Source organism: Phyllobates terribilis, unplaced genomic scaffold (assembly GCF_046119375.1).
Source record: "Phyllobates terribilis strain yellow unplaced genomic scaffold, ASM4611937v1 Scaffold_3__8_contigs__length_932513732, whole genome shotgun sequence".
NCBI classification, from domain to species: domain Eukaryota; kingdom Metazoa; phylum Chordata; class Amphibia; order Anura; family Dendrobatidae; genus Phyllobates; species Phyllobates terribilis.
This window is the reverse complement of record NW_027362763.1, coordinates 190,238,152-190,257,934: the sequence shown is the minus strand read 5'-3', so window position 1 is coordinate 190,257,934 and position 19,783 is coordinate 190,238,152.

Genomic DNA, 19,783 nt, shown 5'->3' with positions numbered 1-19,783 from the left:
ATTCTAATTTACTGACATGGTCCCAGTTTACACCATTAAACTCTTCCCTTAATTTGTTGAAATGAGCATTCCGAAAGTTCCAGGTGTTTGCATTTCCCCTTTTGAATGTTTGATTGAAGATTACATTGAAACTTACCATATTATGGTCGCTGCTTCCCAAATGCTCCCGGACCTGTAGATCTGAAATTGTATCTGATCTATTGAACAGAACCAGATCCAGCAGATTACCTCCCCAGATTGGTTCATCTACCAGCTGAGAGAGGTAATTGTCCTGAACTATGGATAAGAACTTGCAGCTTTTAGCACAGCCACAAGATTCTATGTCCCATTGAATGTCTGGATAGTTAAAATCCCCCATAAGGACCCTATTGTTATTTGTTGCCTTTTTAATTTGTTGCAGCATTTCATCCTCTACCTGTTCAGCTATATTAGGAGGCTTGTAACAAACTCAAATTAGAAGCTTTTCATTACTGCCATCCCCATGTACATTTACCCATACTGTCTCTAGATTGTCGCAGCTCCCCCCAATGTCGTCATTGAACACAGGTTTTAAGTTGGATCTTACGGTAATACACACCCTCCACCTTTTTTGTCTTTCCTGTCCTTTCTAAATGTAGTGTATCCCTCTATGTTTGTCACCCAGTCATGACTTTCATGCAGCCCGGTTTCCGTAATGCCCATCACATCATGTTCTGTGACCGATATAATCGTCTCCAGTTCATTCATTTTGTTAGCGAGACTTCTTGCATTTGCCAGCAGACATTTAATACTTTTAGCACCTTTGTTATTCCTACTCAGCTCCCTACTTTCCTTGCATGTGCCAGCCCCCTAAATCCTCATTAACCCCAACTGTCTCACTCTCTCTGTCTACTCTATCTATCCCCTTATTAGCACAACTACCCTCCCTCCCCCAGATCCTAGTTTAAAAGCGCCTCCATCCGTCTGACCATTTTTCCCCCAGCATAGCTGCTCCCTCCCCATTGAGATGCAGCCCGTCCCTACTGTAGAGCTTGTAGCTGACAGCGAAGTTTGCCCAGTTCTCCATGAACCCAAGCTCTTCCTTCCAGCACCAATTTCTAAGCCACTTATTTATCTCTCTATGCTCCCGCTGTCTTTCTAGTGATGCTCGTGGCACTGGCAGTATTTCTGAAAACACCAGGTCCTTGCCTTCAGGTTCTCTCCTAGTTCCTTGGAATAATTTTTAAGGACCTTCCACCTCCTTCTATCTTTGTCATTGGTACCGATGTGTACCATGCCGCTGGGTGTTCCCCAGTCCCACCTAGCAATCTGTCTATCCGATCCGCAATATGTTGAATCTGAGCACTCAGCAGATAACACACTGTTCGGCATTCACGGTCTCGGCGGCAGATTACCCTGTCTGTCCTCCTAATTATCCCCTACAACCAACATCTGTCTGGTCTTTGCTGCACTCCTATTTCCCTCCTTCCTACAGCAGTCATCTTCCTGGTTGCTAGGAGAAACATCCTGCTGCAGTGATCTCAGCCCTAGGCTTGCAATCCTAATATCAGCCAAACAGGCATATTTACCAGGTTGTGCCAGATCAGGACTGGGCTCCCTGGCACTTTTCCCCCTACCCCTTCTTCTAACTGTTACCCAGCTACGTACTTCTCTGTCCTGATCTTCCCCACCTTCACTCTCTCCATATCACTGGCCCCAGCCAGTCAGTGAGCTTTAAACTCCTCTCCAGATTTGCAATGCTCCTGAGTGTTGCTAGCTGCACAGTTAGATCCAGTATCTGGACTTCCAAACATGTAACTCGCTGACATCGAGCGCACACATATGCACCCTCAAACTGCTGTTCAAGGCATGCATATGACGCGCCCCCTCGGTGGGGGTACTCGGTGCCGGGCCGGTCGTTGCTAGGGGAGATGTCACAGTGGAGGTGACCCAGTCCGTGACCCAGGGCGTTCAATTAAAAGGGGGTTTATTTACAGGGGTTTTATAGTTTTTATATACAGTTCATGACGCCACCTGTGGTATGCAGCTATGTGGAGCCGCCGCTGCGGAGCAGGTCCTCTGGAGCTGGTGTGAATGCAGCAGAGTTGGTTTAGCTCTCCACAGGTAGAGCTTAGCTCCAGGGCAGTGTAGATGTTGTAGTTATGAACTAGCACTCGTGGTGCAGTGTAGTGCAGGGAGTGATGGCGCAGCAGCAATAACTGACAGAGACGGTGGGGAGCAGTCTTCAGTGTTTTACTCACAGTTTTCAGACTCCAAGTTACCAGGGCCAGGGTAACTTCCCACATCGTCCTGTGCTTACTCAGAGAGGGGTTCAGCCAACCCTTAGGTACCTCCGGAGTACAGTACAGACCAAAAGTTTGGACACACCTTCTCATTTAAAGATTTTTCTGTATTTTCATGACTATGAAAATTGCACATTCACACTGAAGGCATCAAAACTATGAATTAACACATGTGGAATTATATACTTAATAAAAAAGTGTGAAACAACTGAAAATATGTCTTATATTTTAGGTTCTTCAAAGTAGCCACCTTTTGCTTTGATGACTGCTTTGCACACTCTTGGCATTCTCTTGATGAGCTTCAAGAGGTAGTCACCGGAAATGGTTTTCACTTCACAGGTGTGCCCTGTCATGTTTAATAAGTGGGATTTCTTGCCTTATAAATGGGGTTGGGACCATCAGTTGTGTTGTGCAGAAGTCAGGTGGATACACAGCTGATAGTCCTATTGAATAGACTGTTAGAATTTGTATTATGGCAAGGAAAAAGCAGCTAAGTAAAGAAAAACGAGTGGCCATCATTACTTTAAGAAATTAAGGTCAGTCAGTCAGAAAAATTGGGTAAACGTTGAAACTGTCCCCAAGTGCAGTTGCAAAAACCATCAAGCGCTACAAAGAAACTGGCTCACATGAGGACTTCCCCAGGAAAGGAAGACCAAGAGTCACCTCTGCTTCTGAGGATAAGTTTATCCGACCGAGTCACCAGCCTCAGAAATCGCAGGTTAACAGCAGCTCAGATTAGAGACCAGGTCAATGCCACACAAAGTTCTAGCAGCAGACACATCTCTACAACAACTGTTAAGAGGAGACTTTGTGCAGTAGGCCTTCATGGTAAAAGAGCTGCTTGGAAACCACTGCTAAGGACAGGCAACAAGCAGAAGAGACTTGTTTGGGCTAAAGAACACAAGGAATGGACATTAGACCAGTGGAAATCTGTGCTTTGGTCTAATGAGTCCAAACTTGAGATCTTTGGTTCCAACCACCGTGTCTTTGTGCGACCCAGAAAAGGTGAACGGATGGACTCTACATGCCTGGTTCCCACCGTGAAGCATGGAGGAGGAGATGTGATGGTGTGGGGGTGCTTTGCTGGTGACACTGTTGGGGATTTATTCAAAATTGAAGGCATACTGAACCAGCATGGCTACCAAAGCATCTTGCAGAGGCATGCTATTCCATCCGGTTTGCGTTTAGTTGGACCATCATTTATTTTTCAACAGGACAATGACACCAAACACACCTCCAGGCTGTGTAAGGGCTATTTGACCAAGAAGGAGAGTGATGGGGTGCTACGCCAGATGACCTGGCCTCCACAGTCACCAGACCTTAATCCAATCGAGATGGTTTGGGGTGAGCTGGACCACAGAGTGGAGGCAAAAGGGCCAACAAGTGCTAAGCATGTCTGGGAACTCCTTCAAGATTGTTGGAAGACCATTTCCGGTGTCTACCTCTTGAAGCTCATCAAGAGAATGCCAAGAATGTGCAAAGCAGTCATCAAAGCAAAAGGTGGCTACTTTGAAGAACCTAGAATATAAGACATATTTTTAGTTGTTTCACACTTTTTTGTTAAGTATATAATTCCACATGTGTTAATTCATAGTTTTGATGCCTTCAGTGTGAATGTACAATTTTCATAGTCAAGAAAATACAGAAAAATCTTTAAATGAGAAGGTGTGTCCAAACTTTTGGTCTGTACTGTACATAGCGGGACCCCCTTCTGTGTGTTCCTTCTGGCCATCTCCTTGCACCTCACACCTAGTGTCCCAATCCAGTGACCGCGGACCTTGTCGGGCAACGTGTTCTCTGTCCCCTGGGTCCTCTATGGCCATCTTTCTGGTGATTAGATGTGGCTTGTGGCTGCAGTACCTGAAATACTGAAGCCTCCGGTTTCCTAGTTGAGACTTGAAGAACTCTGCTAGTTTAGGGACCGGTCCCCACTGTACGACCTGACCCCTCCACCTCCTGGTAGATTCGGGCGTACGGGTGGCCTCCAGCACTTCCCGTACCCCTGGGGTCCCTTCCACGTTCCTGGAGCCTTTCCTGTTCCTCTCTCTCTCTCTCCAGTCTTGGGCCTCTCTGGCTAGGCCCTCCTCCAGAGCAGAGCTCCTACAGAGCTCATGCTCCCTCTACTTCTCCTCTCAGACTGATCTGTCCTTTCAAGATGGCTTCTCTCTATATACTATCCCTAACAAGTTCTCCCCTGATTTACTTCCTCCACCCACACCCACTACATGGTTCCCCCTACTTTGGTTCCCCCCACTCCAGCCAGGGACAGGGCTCAGCAGGAAGCGCGACACATCTTGCCCTTCCAGCTGGTCTGGAGTAGTGTAGTGTTGGATGCAGGTGTTAGAGTCCCGGGCTGTACTCCTTCCTTACCTGAGAGTGAGGCACCACACCTCTGGGTGAGATGCAGTACCTCTGTGGCAACCGAACCCTCAGGGGCGCCACATACCCCCCTGGTAAAACACAGCACGTCCGCGGGCTGGAACAGAGTAAAAACAAGGTATTTCAGACTTACAAAAATTTTAGAATGCATTCACATATAAGAATAGTCATAACTTTTCTTCCCTTTATGGGAGGCACATTTTGTTAAATGTTGCAGGTTACTATATAAAATTTTTTCTTTATACTCATAAAACATTTCTCTCATAAAACAGTTTCAATCAAATACAGTGAAATTTTTCTGCCGAACGTCTTTTTCACTGGTAAGGTGCAACTCTGATAAACATTAGGGACCCGTCCGAAAACCCTCAACGTAGGCCCTGGGCGTGGCTGCAGGGCATAGGTGACCCAGGATTTTACCACATTTTCGGCAACCCCAAATGGGTTTTTGTTCTGAGGTCAGTCTTGTTGTATAAAACCAATAAGGGGCACTTTAAGAAGTGCAACTATTTACAACGGAAAGTTTTTCGGTTATTCACCGTCCATAAATCTACAGTCCTTTTACCCTTACTGGGTACACTCATAGAACTTTAAAAGCACACAAATTAACTTTTCAAACTTGCAGTGTTGTGCCCTTCCAGGTAAGTATTTACAGTCTTTTCCAACAAACAGTTTAACAGTGGTGCTCCCTCCAGGGGAACACCTGATTCTTACAGGCTGACCCAGCCAGGTGTTCAGCCTAGTACTGTGGGGGCATGTCCCTCCTCTCCTTCGCCACTCAGTATACCTGTAGGGCATACCACCCGTGCTCGCCCTTGTGGCAGGTAAAGGTGACATGGTCACCGGGGTAGAGGTTTTGGCTGGGATGCCCCTGCTGGAGATGGGGCTCGACGTCCCGCCGATTAACAAAGACGTCCCGATCCGTCTGCGGCTCTCTCACAAAACCTCACCTGGCATCCAGGTCGAACTTTACTACTATCCCCTCCAGACGGGGACTTGATGTAGTGGACCTTGCTTTGCGGGCCCGCCATGTTCCGGGCCTCCATTTGTTCCCACCGCACCTGCCGGTCATGACGCTCCTTCTCCAACTGCAGGAGCTCCCGTCTACAGTACTCCTCCCTCCGGAGGACCTGGGTCTCGGTCTCCCACGGGAACCCCATGAGGTCCCCCTCCCGGTTGTCCCACCGGAACTCTTCTCCTCCTTGGCAGGTAACGGGGGGTGCAGGTGCAGGTGTCAGAGGGGGTAATTGCTGGTCTTCATATTTGGCAGACCAGTCGTAGCCGGGGCTTCCATACACCCACTCGGATGCGGGGGCAGGTGGCTCTGGTAGGGGGCTCAGGAGCAGGTCGGAGGAGGCGCCCGGGATCGGAGGTTCCACCAGGGGCCCCAGGAGCAGGTCAGCGGAGCAGGCGCCCGGGATAGGAGGCTCTGCCAGGGAGCCAAGGAGCAGGTCAGCACTCTCAGTGCCTGGGACAGGGAGTCTCTTCTTACCTGCTCCCGCGGCCGCGCGTGTGCCGTCCTCTGACTCCTGGCTCTGTTCAGGCTCCTCCGGGGCTGAGACGCTACTGGTGGGGTGCAGCGCTGGCTGCTGCCGGATCACAAGCTTCTCCAGCAGCTCCTTCTTCCAGCCGGCGATGGCATCCTGCTGGGCCCTCTCCATCCTCCGGCCTAGCTCCAAGATTTCAACTTGGAGGAACTCGGTATCCTCCAGGGATAACTCTGCCATTGCCTCCTCTAGGGTCAGAGGCATTGCTGATTGCTGCAGGCCATGGGTGGGAGCTTGCTTCGGACTCTCCTCCATGTCGCCTGCCAGGTGCGGTCTGTCTAGACTGCTGGAGACCCCGCCCTGTCTCCCAGGTTTCTTCTCTCCTCTCCCCTTTCGGGGGTGGTTCTGACGCGCCCCCTGGGCCTGTGTTGTGCAGGGGATACCCGGAGCCGAATCGCTGGGGGTTGTAGTCTCAGTGTGGCGGTGACCCGCTCCGTGCCCAGGGTGGTCAAACCAGTGGCAGTCTATTTGTATTGGAATAAGTGTCCGACCACGCCACCCGTGGATTGCGGTCAGTGGGGACCGCCGCTGCGCTGCAGACCGCTGAGGCTGATGTTGTTCGCGCAGCCGAGTATGGGATGACTCCCCACGGGAGAATTATTGCCTCAGGGCAGCTAATGTGGAAGATGATTGGAGTGATGGTGTGAGGGTCCCAGTGCTAATGGTGCAGGAGCGGCAAGGAGTCACAGAGACGTGTGGTGCAGTTCAGGGTCTTTACTGATGGTACAAGGCAGACCCTCCCGGGAGTACTGGCTAGTCAGTCTGCGAGCAAGCAGGAGTTCCCCTGGCCAGGTGGAGTTGTAGGCCTCCCCGTTTATCTGCACTCTTCCTGGCTACCTTGCTGTCAGCGGTTACAAGTAGCCCACGTCCCTGAGTATACCGTGTGGTGCTCACCCGTATGGCTGGTGACTTGGGGCCTTCTGTTAGCCTCCGCTCCTGGATGGCGGCGCTGGTCCCTTCTTTGTGACTGAGCCTCCGGGCTTCTATGGCCAGAGGACCTGGAATCCCCTGCCGGCTGATTTCTGCTGCTGGGTTTATATCAGTCCCCACAGCCTCGGACTCATGTGTCCGGTTTTAGTGTCTTCGTCCAGGGCGAGCTCTGCTCAGCTCCAGCCCCTGGACTTCAGCTACTGCACCTCCAGAGCTCCTGATCTCACTTTCCCTTTCCAGACTCTGACTGCTCTAATCCCGCCCCAGACCCAGTTTATAAGGGCAGATTCCTCCCCTCCCAGGTCTGGGTGGGCCGTGTTGCATGTTTAGGGCTCCTGACCAGAGAAACCTCCCACTTGCTCTCAGACATAATATCTCTATTACTGTGGCAACCAGACCCCTGGGGTGTCACATTCCCCCCTAGTAAATTTTAGTACTCCGGGACTAAACACATTTTTTAAAGAAACATAAATACAAGGTATAACAATAATACAATAACATATTCACAAGAAACTTTAGTCTGTAGAGGTCACGGCGTTTCCGTGACCGGGTGTCCATATCACCCAAGGTGAAGTTTATGAAACAAAGGGGGTGTCCATGTCACCCAACAAGGCGAAGTCTTGGCACAGAATAGGGGACCTGTCCAAAGCAAACCCCTTGCGTTGTCCTTGGACGTGGCTGCAAGGGTAGACTAACTACTTTGGGCCGCAAGGAGGCCACGCCAGACAGGTTTTCTCTTCCGCGGCCGTCTTCACAAGAGGCACCAAGGTGCAACTATCTACAAAACTGTTCCGGTTATCCAGAGTCCATAACCTGTTAGTCCAAAGAAATCTGCAGGGTAACTGAGAAACATAATTAGTAACAGGCAACAAACATAAACCATAAACATTTTTCAATAAACAGTCAACTTTACAGTGCATTGGTTTAGATTCTCCAGCGAGCGGGCATCTGACCTCTAGTGACTCTAGTGGACCTACGGAGCTCACTAACTGGTTGTTATGCACACGCCCGGGCTGAGCGGCGTGTGCGTGTGATTGTAGTGATTCCACTGGACCATGAACCGGAGAGTGCCTGGAGGGGCGTGACTAAGTATCTGGCCGATCCGACCAAGATGGCACGACGGCATACGACGCCAGTGCACCAGGGAGAAACCGGGCAGAGGGACCAGGTGCTACTCCAGGTCAAACTCCGGACACGGGGGTTGACCCACACAGGGATTACTGGATCAGGCTGGTTAGGCTGGCGCACAGACTGGAGGGTATAGGCAGGCACGACTGGTATGCAGGCAGGCGGGTAAAGGCAAGCGCAGCTAGAGTGCAGACAGGGAGGCACTAGCAGGTAGGAACACAGGCGGGATAGGACCCAGTACACACTGGGACTCAGGAACAATACAGGTAGAGGGGTACAGGCAAGCACAGCTAGAGTGCAGACAGGGAGGTACTGGCCGAAAGGACGGGCTGGAGCACAGAAAGGTTAAGACCCAGTACAGACTGGGTCACAGAACCGCAGATGCGGTAGACAACCACAGCAGAGAGGGAACGCCCGAATCGGTGGGCAAGAACAGAGCAGGACAGGGCTGCAGGAGCAGCGAGCACAAGCAGGGCAGGACAGGACTGCCGGAGCAGCGGGCAGAAGCAGGGCAGGACAGGACTGCCGGAGCAGCGGACAGAAGCAGGGCAGGACAGGACTGCCGGAGCAGCGGGCAGAAGCAGGGCAGGACAGGACTGCCGGAGCAGCGGGCAGAAGCAGGGCAGGACAGGACTGCCGGAGCAGCGGGCAGAAGCAGGGCAGGACAGGACTGCCGGAGCAGCGGGCAGAAGCAGGGCAGGACAGGACTGCCGGAGCAGCGGGCAGAAGCAGGGCAGGACAGGACTGCCGGAGCAGCGAGCAAAGGAGTCAGAGCAGGCTAGGCTGAGTAGGGGGGACAGGGCTCTGTTCACACGGAACAGACAGGAAGGGAAAGGCAGAGCCAGACACCCACAGGGTACTTGCAGTGAAGTAGCGAGTGGACCACAAACTCACAAACGGGAGTACAGAGACAACAAGCAGGAGTTAGGTACGAGTTCAGACTCTGCAGAAAAAGGAAGGGAACGGACATAGAGGCAAAACAGGTAAAGGATAGGAGAGAGTTCAGACTGGAACTGAGTGTACGGAGGAGACCGACACTGCAGCGGGATACAGGAGCGGGTCTGGGAATACGGCCCCCAGAGAGGCAGGACGAACAGGCAAGGAGCGTGTTCAGACAGGACAGACAAGATACAGAAGCGGGTCTAGGAAATCAGCCCCTAGAAGGCGAGAGGAACAGGCTAGGAGCGTGTTCAGACAGGTCAGACAAGATACAGGAACAGGTCTAGGTAATCGGCCCCTAGAAGGCAGGAGGAACAGGCTAGGAGCGTGTTCAGACAGGTCAGACAAGATACAGGAACAGGTCTAGGTAATCGGCCCCTAGAAGGCAGGAGGAACAGGCTAGGAGCGTGTTCAGACAGGTCAGACAAGATACAGGAACAGGTCTAGGTAATCGGCCCCTAGAAGGCAGGAGGAACAGGCTAGGAGCGTGTTCAGACAGGCCTGGAAATACAGCCTCCAGGATAGGCAGAAAAGAGAACACAGAACGGGACCTGGCACCTTCAGAGTGCAAGCACACACTGAAAGAAACACTATGCTCAGGCAGGGATAGATGGGCGCAGCTGAGCTATATACCAGGTGACAGACAGCAATAGGCTGAGGACGCACAAGAGGTGTGACCCACAGCAGGTACAAAAAGCAGGAAGTGATCGGGCGCCGCCCTTAAGCAGCAGAAACAGACACAAACAGACAGCATGGAGGGAAGCCAGAGAGACATTCTGGACAGGAGATCAAGTGCGCGCTCTTGCACAGTGGGAGATGGACCACTATGCAAGGACGCCGCCAGGTATGTTACAGTACCCCCCCCCTTACGCCCCCTCTTCTTCAGGCCTGCCAGAATCTTCCGCAGGGAATTCGAGGGCCAATTCTTCACTTCGAAGAGATCACTTCCACTGTCCACCGGAAAAACTGGTCTCCTCTGGGTAGCTAGGATGCTACCTCCCATCCAGCCACCCTTAGCAACAGACGAAACGGGTGGAGTACCAGGAACAGCACACAAGGAAGTCTCTCTCCACATATTTTCAGGTGGCACCCCAGAGGGTACAGGAGACAACTGGAAGTCCTCCACCGGGTTGGAGGGGGACAGAGACTTGGGGGTAATCTCTGCTTCGAGGTACATCTTGACAAGCTCACAGGAAGAAATAGACGGGTTATCAGGTACATAATGAGGAAAAGTCACTGTCTCTTTGTTTTCTGGTGGTACCCCGGAGGATTCAGGAAACAACTGGAGGTCCTCCGCCGGGTCAGAAGAGTGCAGAGGCTCAGAGAAAACATCTGCTTCAGAGTACACTAGGTCGGACTCACTGGACGAAGCAGGCGAGGTATCGGGTACCGAGTATAGGAAAGTCTCTGTCCATTCTCCACCAGGTGGCACCCCGAAGGGTTCTGGAGACAACTGGCGGTCCTCCGCCTGGTCAGAGGGGTGTAGAGACTCACGGGTAACCTCTGCTTCAGAGTACACTAGGTCGGACTCACTGGACGAAGCAAGCGAGGTATCAGATCCAGGATATAGGAAAGTCTCTGTCCATTTACCACCAGGTGGCACCCCGAAGGGTTCTGGAGACAACTGGAGGTCCTCCGCCTGGTCAGAGGAGTGTAGAGACTCGGGAGTAACCACTGCTTCAGAGTACACTAGGTTGGACTCACTGGACGAAGCGAGCGAGGTATCAGGTACAGAGTATAGGAGAGTCTCTGTCCTTTCGCTACCAGGTAGCACCCCGAAGGGTTCAGGAGACAACTGGAGGTCCTCCGCCTGGTCGGAGGGGTGTAGAGACTCGGGGGTAACTACCACTTTGGGGTACCCATTGTCAGGCTCACAGGACGAAGCGGACAAAGTATCGAGTACCGGGTGTAGAGAATTCTCTCTCCATTTGTCATCGAGTGGTATCCCGGAGGATTCAGGAGGCAACAGGGGGTCCTCCGCCAGGTAGTAGAGGTGCACAGACTCTGAGGTAACCACAGCTTTGGAGCATCCTTGGACATGCACACCGGTTAAAGTGGGTGAAGCATCTGATGCCGGGTGCAGGAAGTTCTCCTGTGTGGAGTCTGGATGGGCAGAAGTCTCTTCGGGCAGGAGAACTGGTGCACTACCCACGCACATTACCCGTTGGGGCTTCTCCGGGATACAGGGAGATGAAGCTTCAGTAGGGACTTCAAGGTTGGGGTCAGGAGGTCTCAGGGAGGACAGACCCTGGCGTGACGGCTTGCCTCTACGTCTAGCACGTCTGGACTGCCTCTTGAGGTTGGGAGAAGTATTCCGGAAAGCGTAGTCACCCTGTGAGGATTCTGGGTGGGCAGTAGTCTCATTGGGCTGGAGGACTATTGCGCTACCCACACACATTACCCATTGGGGCTGCTCCGGGATATTGGGAAGTGAAGCTTCAGCAGGAGCCTCCGGGTTAGGATCATCGAAGACCATTAGAAAGGCCACCAGGAAGGCCATTAGGTCCAGGAGGATCGGATCCTGTGTTTCATATAGGGGGTTGATCCATTCCAAGGCATCACCCGCCAGGTAAGACATAATGAATGCCACCTTAACCCGATCGGTGGGAAAACATAGAGGGTAGAACTTGAAGTGTAGCATGCATTGCTCCACAAATGCACGACTTTGTCTAGGATCCCCATAATAACGTAGCGGATCCGCGGGAACGAGAGCAGATAGATCCATCTGGACGGGTGCGTAATTCGCCTGGAACTCAGCTAAAGGAAAAAAAAAATATTTATTTATTTATTTTAATGCATGTATTCGCTGGAAAACTTCTCAGAGAGCGAAGGCCGTGGGGCTCAACGGGAACCATGGCCTGAGCATGCTGTTATGCACACGCCCGGGCTGAGCGGCGTGTGCGTGTGATTGTAGTGATTCCACTGGACCATGAACCGGAGAGTGCCTGGAGGGGCGTGACTAAGTATCTGGCCGATCCGACCAAGATGGCACGACGGCATACGACGCCAGTGCACCAGGGAGAAACCGGGCAGAGGGACCAGGTGCTACTCCAGGTCAAACTCCGGACACGGGGGTTGACCCACACAGGGATTACTGGATCAGGCTGGTTAGGCTGGCGCACAGACTGGAGGGTATAGGCAGGCACGACTGGTATGCAGGCAGGCGGGTAAAGGCAAGCGCAGCTAGAGTGCAGACAGGGAGGCACTAGCAGGTAGGAACACAGGCGGGATAGGACCCAGTACACACTGGGACTCAGGAACAATACAGGTAGAGGGGTACAGGCAAGCACAGCTAGAGTGCAGACAGGGAGGTACTGGCCGAAAGGACGGGCTGGAGCACAGAAAGGTTAAGACCCAGTACAGACTGGGTCACAGAACCGCAGATGCGGTAGACAACCACAGCAGAGAGGGAACGCCCGAAGCGGTGGGCAAGAACAGAGCAGGACAGGGCTGCAGGAGCAGCGAGCACAAGCAGGGCAGGACAGGACTGCCGGAGCAGCGGGCAGAAGCAGGGCAGGACAGGACTGCCGGAGCAGCGGACAGAAGCAGGGCAGGACAGGACTGCCGGAGCAGCGGGCAGAAGCAGGGCAGGACAGGACTGCCGGAGCAGCGGGCAGAAGCAGGGCAGGACAGGACTGCCGGAGCAGCGGGCAGAAGCAGGGCAGGACAGGACTGCCGGAGCAGCGGGCAGAAGCAGGGCAGGACAGGACTGCCGGAGCAGCGGGCAGAAGCAGGGCAGGACAGGACTGCCGGAGCAGCGAGCAAAGGAGTCAGAGCAGGCTAGGCTGAGTAGGGGGGACAGGGCTCTGTTCACACGGAACAGACAGGAAGGGAAAGGCAGAGCCAGACACCCACAGGGTACTTGCAGTGAAGTAGCGAGTGGACCACAAACTCACAAACAGGAGTACAGAGACAACAAGCAGGAGTTAGGTACGAGTTCAGACTCTGCAGAAAAAGGAAGGGAACGGACATAGAGGCAAAACAGGTAAAGGATAGGAGAGAGTTCAGACTGGAACTGAGTGTACGGAGGAGACCGACACTGCAGCGGGATACAGGAGCGGGTCTGGGAATACGGCCCCCAGAGAGGCAGGACGAACAGGCAAGGAGCGTGTTCAGACAGGACAGACAAGATACAGAAGCGGGTCTAGGAAATCAGCCCCTAGAAGGCGAGAGGAACAGGCTAGGAGCGTGTTCAGACAGGTCAGACAAGATACAGGAACAGGTCTAGGTAATCGGCCCCTAGAAGGCAGGAGGAACAGGCTAGGAGCGTGTTCAGACAGGTCAGACAAGATACAGGAACAGGTCTAGGTAATCGGCCCCTAGAAGGCAGGAGGAACAGGCTAGGAGCGTGTTCAGACAGGTCAGACAAGATACAGGAACAGGTCTAGGTAATCGGCCCCTAGAAGGCAGGAGGAACAGGCTAGGAGCGTGTTCAGACAGGCCTGGAAATACAGCCTCCAGGATAGGCAGAAAAGAGAACATAGAACGGGACCTGGCACCTTCAGAGTGCAAGCACACACTGAAAGAAACACTATGCTCAGGCAGGGATAGATGGGCGCAGCTGAGCTATATACCAGGTGACAGACAGCAATAGGCTGAGGACGCACAAGAGGTGTGACCCACAGCAGGTACAAAAAGCAGGAAGTGATCGGGCGCCGCCCTTAAGCAGCAGAAACAGACACAAACAGACAGCATGGAGGGAAGCCAGAGAGACATTCTGGACAGGAGATCAAGTGCGCGCTCTTGCACAGTGGGAGATGGACCACTATGCAAGGACGCCGCCAGGTATGTTACACTGGTTCTGCACTACAGGGTGTAGGAGGTGTTATGGGCAAGCTGGGCAGCTTTCTGCGCACTCTTTGTCTCACTAGGGGCACAGCAGGCTCACTACTAGCAGAGGGTTAATCCTCCTGTACTGCTGGTGTGGACTCTTCTGCCTCTTGGGCCGGCTGCTCTTCCAGCCCTACCGGTTCCTCTGTAGGCACTTGCGGGGCTGGCTGGAGAAAGGTGAGGACGGGTACTACGACAGCGCCGTTTACTTGTGTCCAAGACCGGGGGAAGTCTCCGAGTACGGTACTGATCATTTCTTCCCTTTCCTCTGTGGGTTGAGGGTTTTCTTGATCTTCTTCAGGGCTTTGCAGCTGCTCGGGACACTTCTTCAGGTGGTCTCTGGAGACAATGGCTGTGGTTTCTCCTCCATCCTTACTGATTACGCAGATTTTTGGGTTCTCATGGCTTGATGGCAGTACGGTGTACGGGTCCTTCTCCCACTGGTCGTCCAACTTGTGGAGCCGCCTCTTCCTCTTCAAGACCTGCTCTCCAGGTACCAGGGGAACAGCGGGAGCATACTGGTTATAAGCCTTCTCTTGCCTTTCTCTAGCTTGGGACAGACTTCGCTCGACGCTCTCCTGCACTTTCCGATACTGCTGCTGCCGTTCTGTATCCCAGTCTGCCTCTGGCGAGGTGTCCTCAGGCGTCAGGACTCCCATATCCAGGTCGATAGGCAGCTTACCAGGTCTTGCTCTCATTAGGTACAGTTGGTGGAACCTACAGGGATGTGGTTATACAGGTCCACCAGATCGGGCAGTTTCTCAGGCCACAGACTGCGTTCTTCCAGGGGCAATGTTTTTAGCAGATTCATCACCACCTGGTTCATCTTCTCGCAGAGTCCATTGGTTTGAGGGTGATAGGGCGTTGTTCTTATCTTCTTGCAGCCATACAGGTTGCAGAACTCCTGGAAGACCTCCGCTTCGAAGGCTGGTCCTTGGTCTGTCAGCACTTGGTCCGGGTACCCGTGTGGACGGCAGAAGTGCTGCTGGAAGGCTCTAGCTGCTGTTTGAGCCGTTAAGTCCTTGACCAGGACCACCATCAGGAACCGGGAGTAATGATCTACGATTGTGAGGGTGTAGACATACCCAGATCTGCTTGGAGCCAGTTTCACATGGTCCAGGGCTACCAGTTCCAGTGGCTGTCTGGTGATGATGGGCTGCAAGGGAGTCTTCTGGCTGGCACGGTCCTTTCTTCTCAGGTGGCACGGGCCACAGTCTCTGCACCACCTCTCGATGGCTCCTCTCATGCCTACCCAGTAGAACCGTTCACGCAACAAGAACTCCAGCTTCTTCCATCCGAAATGCCCTGCTCATTTGTGGTATGCCTCCAGAACCACAGTCGCGTCTCGTCTTGGGACCACTACCTGCCAGGTCAACTCATGCGTTCGAGAGTTAACCATTCTCCGGCACAGCTTCTCCCTGTAGAGGAACAGCTTACTTTTCTCCTTCCACAGTTGCTTGGTCTCCTCCGGAGCATCTGGGTCAAGACGGGCATCGGCCTGGGTCAGCATTTCCTTCACCAAATGGACTGCGGGATCACTGTCTTGCGTCTCCGCCCAGTTGTAGTGGGGCAAGGGATTGAACGTCACGGAGCGCCTGTCCTTCACACGGTGGGAATACAGGGTAATCCCATGACGGTGGAACGCAGGGAGCTCAACTTCTTCCAGATCTTCTGGATCTTCCCCTACGTCCGGTAAGTTCGGCATTCTAGACAGGGCATCCGCGTTGGCATTTGATCGTCCTGCCCGGTATTTGATGGTGAATTCAAAGTTGGACAGGCGGGTCATCCATCTCTGTTCCAGGGCACCGAGCCTTGCAGTGTCCAGGTGTGTCAACGGGTTGTTATCCGTGTACACGGTGAATTTGGAGGAGGCAAGGTAATGCTTGAAACGTTCGGTCACTGCCCACACTACTGCCAGGAACTCCAGCTTGAATGAGCTATAATTCTCAGGGTTCCTCTCCGTGGGCCGTAGCTTTCGGCTGGCGTAAGCGATTACCCGTTCTTTCCCTTGCTGGATCTGGGACAGTACGGCTCCTAGCCCGATGTTGCTTGCGTCCGTGTGGAGGATAAAGGGCTGGCTGTAGTCTGGATATGCCAGGATTTCATCCCCCGTGAGGGCCATCTTCAGCTGGCAGAAGGACTCCTCTTCCAGCTTTTCCCACCTGAAGGGCGGCTTCTGGTTTTTGGCTTTCCGAGATTGACCTATCAGGAGGTCCTGCATAGGGGCTGCCATTTTGGTGAAACCGGGAATGAATCTTCGGTAGTAGCCTACCAACCCGAGGAACTGCTGCACTTCCTTTATGCTGGAGGGTCTTGGCCAGTCCTTAATCACAGTGATCTTATCAGGGTCGGGAGCCACTCCGTCAGCACTCACCACGTGTCCCAGGTACTGCACCTTTGGTTTCAGGAGGTGACACTTGGAGGGTTTCACCTTTAGGCCGTAATTCGCCAGAGCTTCGAACACTTCTGCCAGGTGTTTCAGGTGGTCCTCGTAGGTCTTGGAATAGACGATGACATTGTCCAGGTATAACAGGACCGTCTCGAAGTTCCGGTGTCCCAGACAGCATTCCATCAACCGTTGGAAGGTTCCTGGTGCGTTGCAGAGCCCGAACGGCATACAGTTAAATTCGCTGAGACCCATCGGTGTGGTGAATGCGGTCTTCTCCCGGTCTGCCTCTGCTACAGGAACCTGCCAGTACCCGCTAATGAGATCCAAAGTAGAGAAGAAGTTAGCAGATTTTAATGCAGCTAAGGACTCTTCTATCCTTGGTAACGGGTACGCATCTTTGTGTGTGATACGGTTGACCTTCCTGTAGTCTACACACATTCTCATGGTGTTGTCTTTCTTTTTCACTAAGACTAGTGGAGCTGCCCAGGGGCTACAGCTGTCCCTGATTACCCCAGCCTCCTTCATGTCTCTAAGCATCCCCTTGGCGTGTTGGTAGTGTGCCGGGGGTACGGGTCGGTATCTCTCCTTTATGGGAGGATGGTCTCCCGTGGGGATGTGGTGTTCTACCCCCTTTACTCGCCCGAAGTCTAGCGGGTGTTTACTAAACACTCTCTCGTACTCTCGAACCACCCGATAGACTCCCTGTTTCTGGTGTGAGGGAGTGGAGTCAGTACCCAAATGCAGTTGCTGACACCAGTCCTCCATTGGTTTCTTAGAGCCGTTACCTTCCTCTGGTTGAGATGGAGGCAAGGGTTCCACGGCCTGTACAGAATTCTGGTTTATGGTGAACAATTTGGCTAGCGTGGCATACCGGGGCAGGTGTACTTCTCTCTCCCCGATATTTATGATGCGAACGGGCACCCTCCCATGGCGTACATCGACCACCCCCCGTGCTGTCAAAATGGTGGGCCTACTGTCTGAGTAGACGGGTTCTACCATTGCTTGGTAGTCTCTACCTCTTAGACCAATAGCTGCCCGGCACCAAATCATCATCTCACTTTTTGGGGGCATGGCAATAGGTAACGGGTCACACATTCTCACGCTACCTATCTCACCACCAGATAGTTCCACCTGTTGCCACTTCATCAGTGCCCGGATCTCTTTTTGGAACACACGCTGCTGGCCGGAACTGGTGTTCTTGGCAACCTGCTGTAAAATGAGAATCACCTCTGCAAGACAATTTTCAATCACATTAGTTCCCAAGGTTATTCTAGGGTGACTCTCATGACAGTCTATGTCCACTATAATCAGTCCTTGTGCCGCCAGTTCGACTTTACCGATCTTAATGGTCACCTCTTTGAATCCCACCTGCGGCACGGGCTGACCATTGCTGGCGATGATACTCAGGTCGTCATCTGGGTAGCGGGTTATGTCCGAGTCATTCCAGTACTGTTTAAAGAGAACGTACGGGATGGTGGTCACCTGTGACCCAGTGTCTAGTAGGGCACTCATAGGAATGCCATCCAGTACCACAGGCAAGATTGGACGTCCCCCTACGTATTTATCACGCCAGTTTGATGGGCCTGATGGTCTTATGCCTGGGGGTTTGGCCCTCTACCCCAGGTTGTGCCCGTTTAAATGACAGTACCTTGCCACATGTCCGGTTTGATTGCAGCGGCGGCAGATGGGTCGTCCTTCCTCGTTGTATCTGTCGCTGGGTCTTCCTCTGGCCGGTGGGGTCCTCCTCAGTCGGCGCCACGGGACGTCCTCCGGTCCGGAGGCCAGCTGGATCTTTCCTGGAGAAGAGACCTGTAAAGACTGCACAGTTCTGGTTAGCGCGGCAACGCTCTTAGTCAGCTCTTGGACCTGATGGTGCAGGTCTGTAGCCGGGTCACTGTTTAAAGCCTGCGCATCAGCTCCCACAGGCCCTGCAGACAAGGGCGCCGTCTCCTGGTGGTAAGTGATAGCAGGGCGCCTGTGGGTCACAGCGCCACCTGGTGCCGGTTCTCGGAGCACCCGGATGGCTCTGTCCTTGAACTGTGCAAAGTCCAGGTCAGGGTCCTGTAAGGCCATTGCCCGCAACTGGGTTCGATGGGCATTGCACAGTAGACCCTCAATAAATTGTTCAGTCAACAGCTTATCTTCTTTTCCCACGCTGTCAGGGTCTGCCTGCTTAATGGCTCTCAGGGCCTCTTGTAGGTTTAGAGCATAGTCTCTTATACTCTCATGTGCCCGTTGTTTGCACCCATAAAATCTTAGTTTTATTTCGGCTGAGGTGCGGGTGTCAAATGTGTCTTTCAGCCGGATTAGTATGTCTCTGACAGTCCTCTTCCTCCCAGGTGGCCAGGACTTTACCTCCCTTTGGGCTGCCCCGATTAATTGGGCCACCAGGATGCTCACTTTTTGCTCTTCTGTGAGGGGGTACACCTGGAAGAGGCTATCCAGTCTTTCTCTAAAGTCATTTAGAGTATGTGACTCCCCTGAGTACTGGGGTAGCCAGGTTGCCCCCGGGATATAGGGCATGGTGAATGGCATGACTGCTGCAGCGGTTGCGCTGGCGGTGGCTGTGGCAGTGGAGCTCCCCTCGGTATCCGGCATCCTCCTCCCCCCTAGTGGACCGTGGCCTACCTTGCGATGCTCTTCTTCCGTAGGCCGCGGCTCCGCAGTCGATCGTCGGGGTTGAGGACCTGGCGTCGCGCTCCGATGACGTCAGCGTCGCTCTTCCTCCCTTCCAGGACCTTGCGCAGCGTCAGAGCCTGGGGCGGAGCTTCGGATCTCGCGCGCTTTCGGCGTCCACGCCCCTCTTCTTCCCGTGCGGCGTCCCGAAGATGGCGTCCGAAGGCGGGAAGCAGCTGCGGATGGCGGGAAGAAGGCAGAAGACGGCGGGAAACGGTCCAAGATGGCGTCTGATGGTGGGAATCGGCTCCGGATGGCGGGAAACTTCACCACAGGTAAGTATAAAAGTCTCTTTTTCAGGCACGCAGTACCCGGTGGTTGCGGGCACGAAATCCTGCCGACTACGCCAAAGTTGACGCGCCCCCTGGGCCTGTGTTGTGCAGGGGATACCCGGAGCCGGATTGCTGGGGGTTGTAGTCTCAGTGTGGCGGTGACCCGGTCCGTGCCCAGGGTGGTCAAACCAGTGGCAGTCTATTTGTATTGGAATAAGTGTCCGACTACGCCACCCGTGGATTGCGGTCAGTGGGGACCGCCGCTGCGCTGCAGACCGCTGAGGCTGATGTTGTTCGCGCAGCCGAGTATGGGATGACTCCCCACGGGAGAAGTATTGCCTCAGGGCAGCTAATGTGGAAGATGATGGGAGTGATGGTGTGAGGGTCCCAGTGCTAATGGTGCAGGAGCGGCAAGGAATCACAGAGACGTGTGGT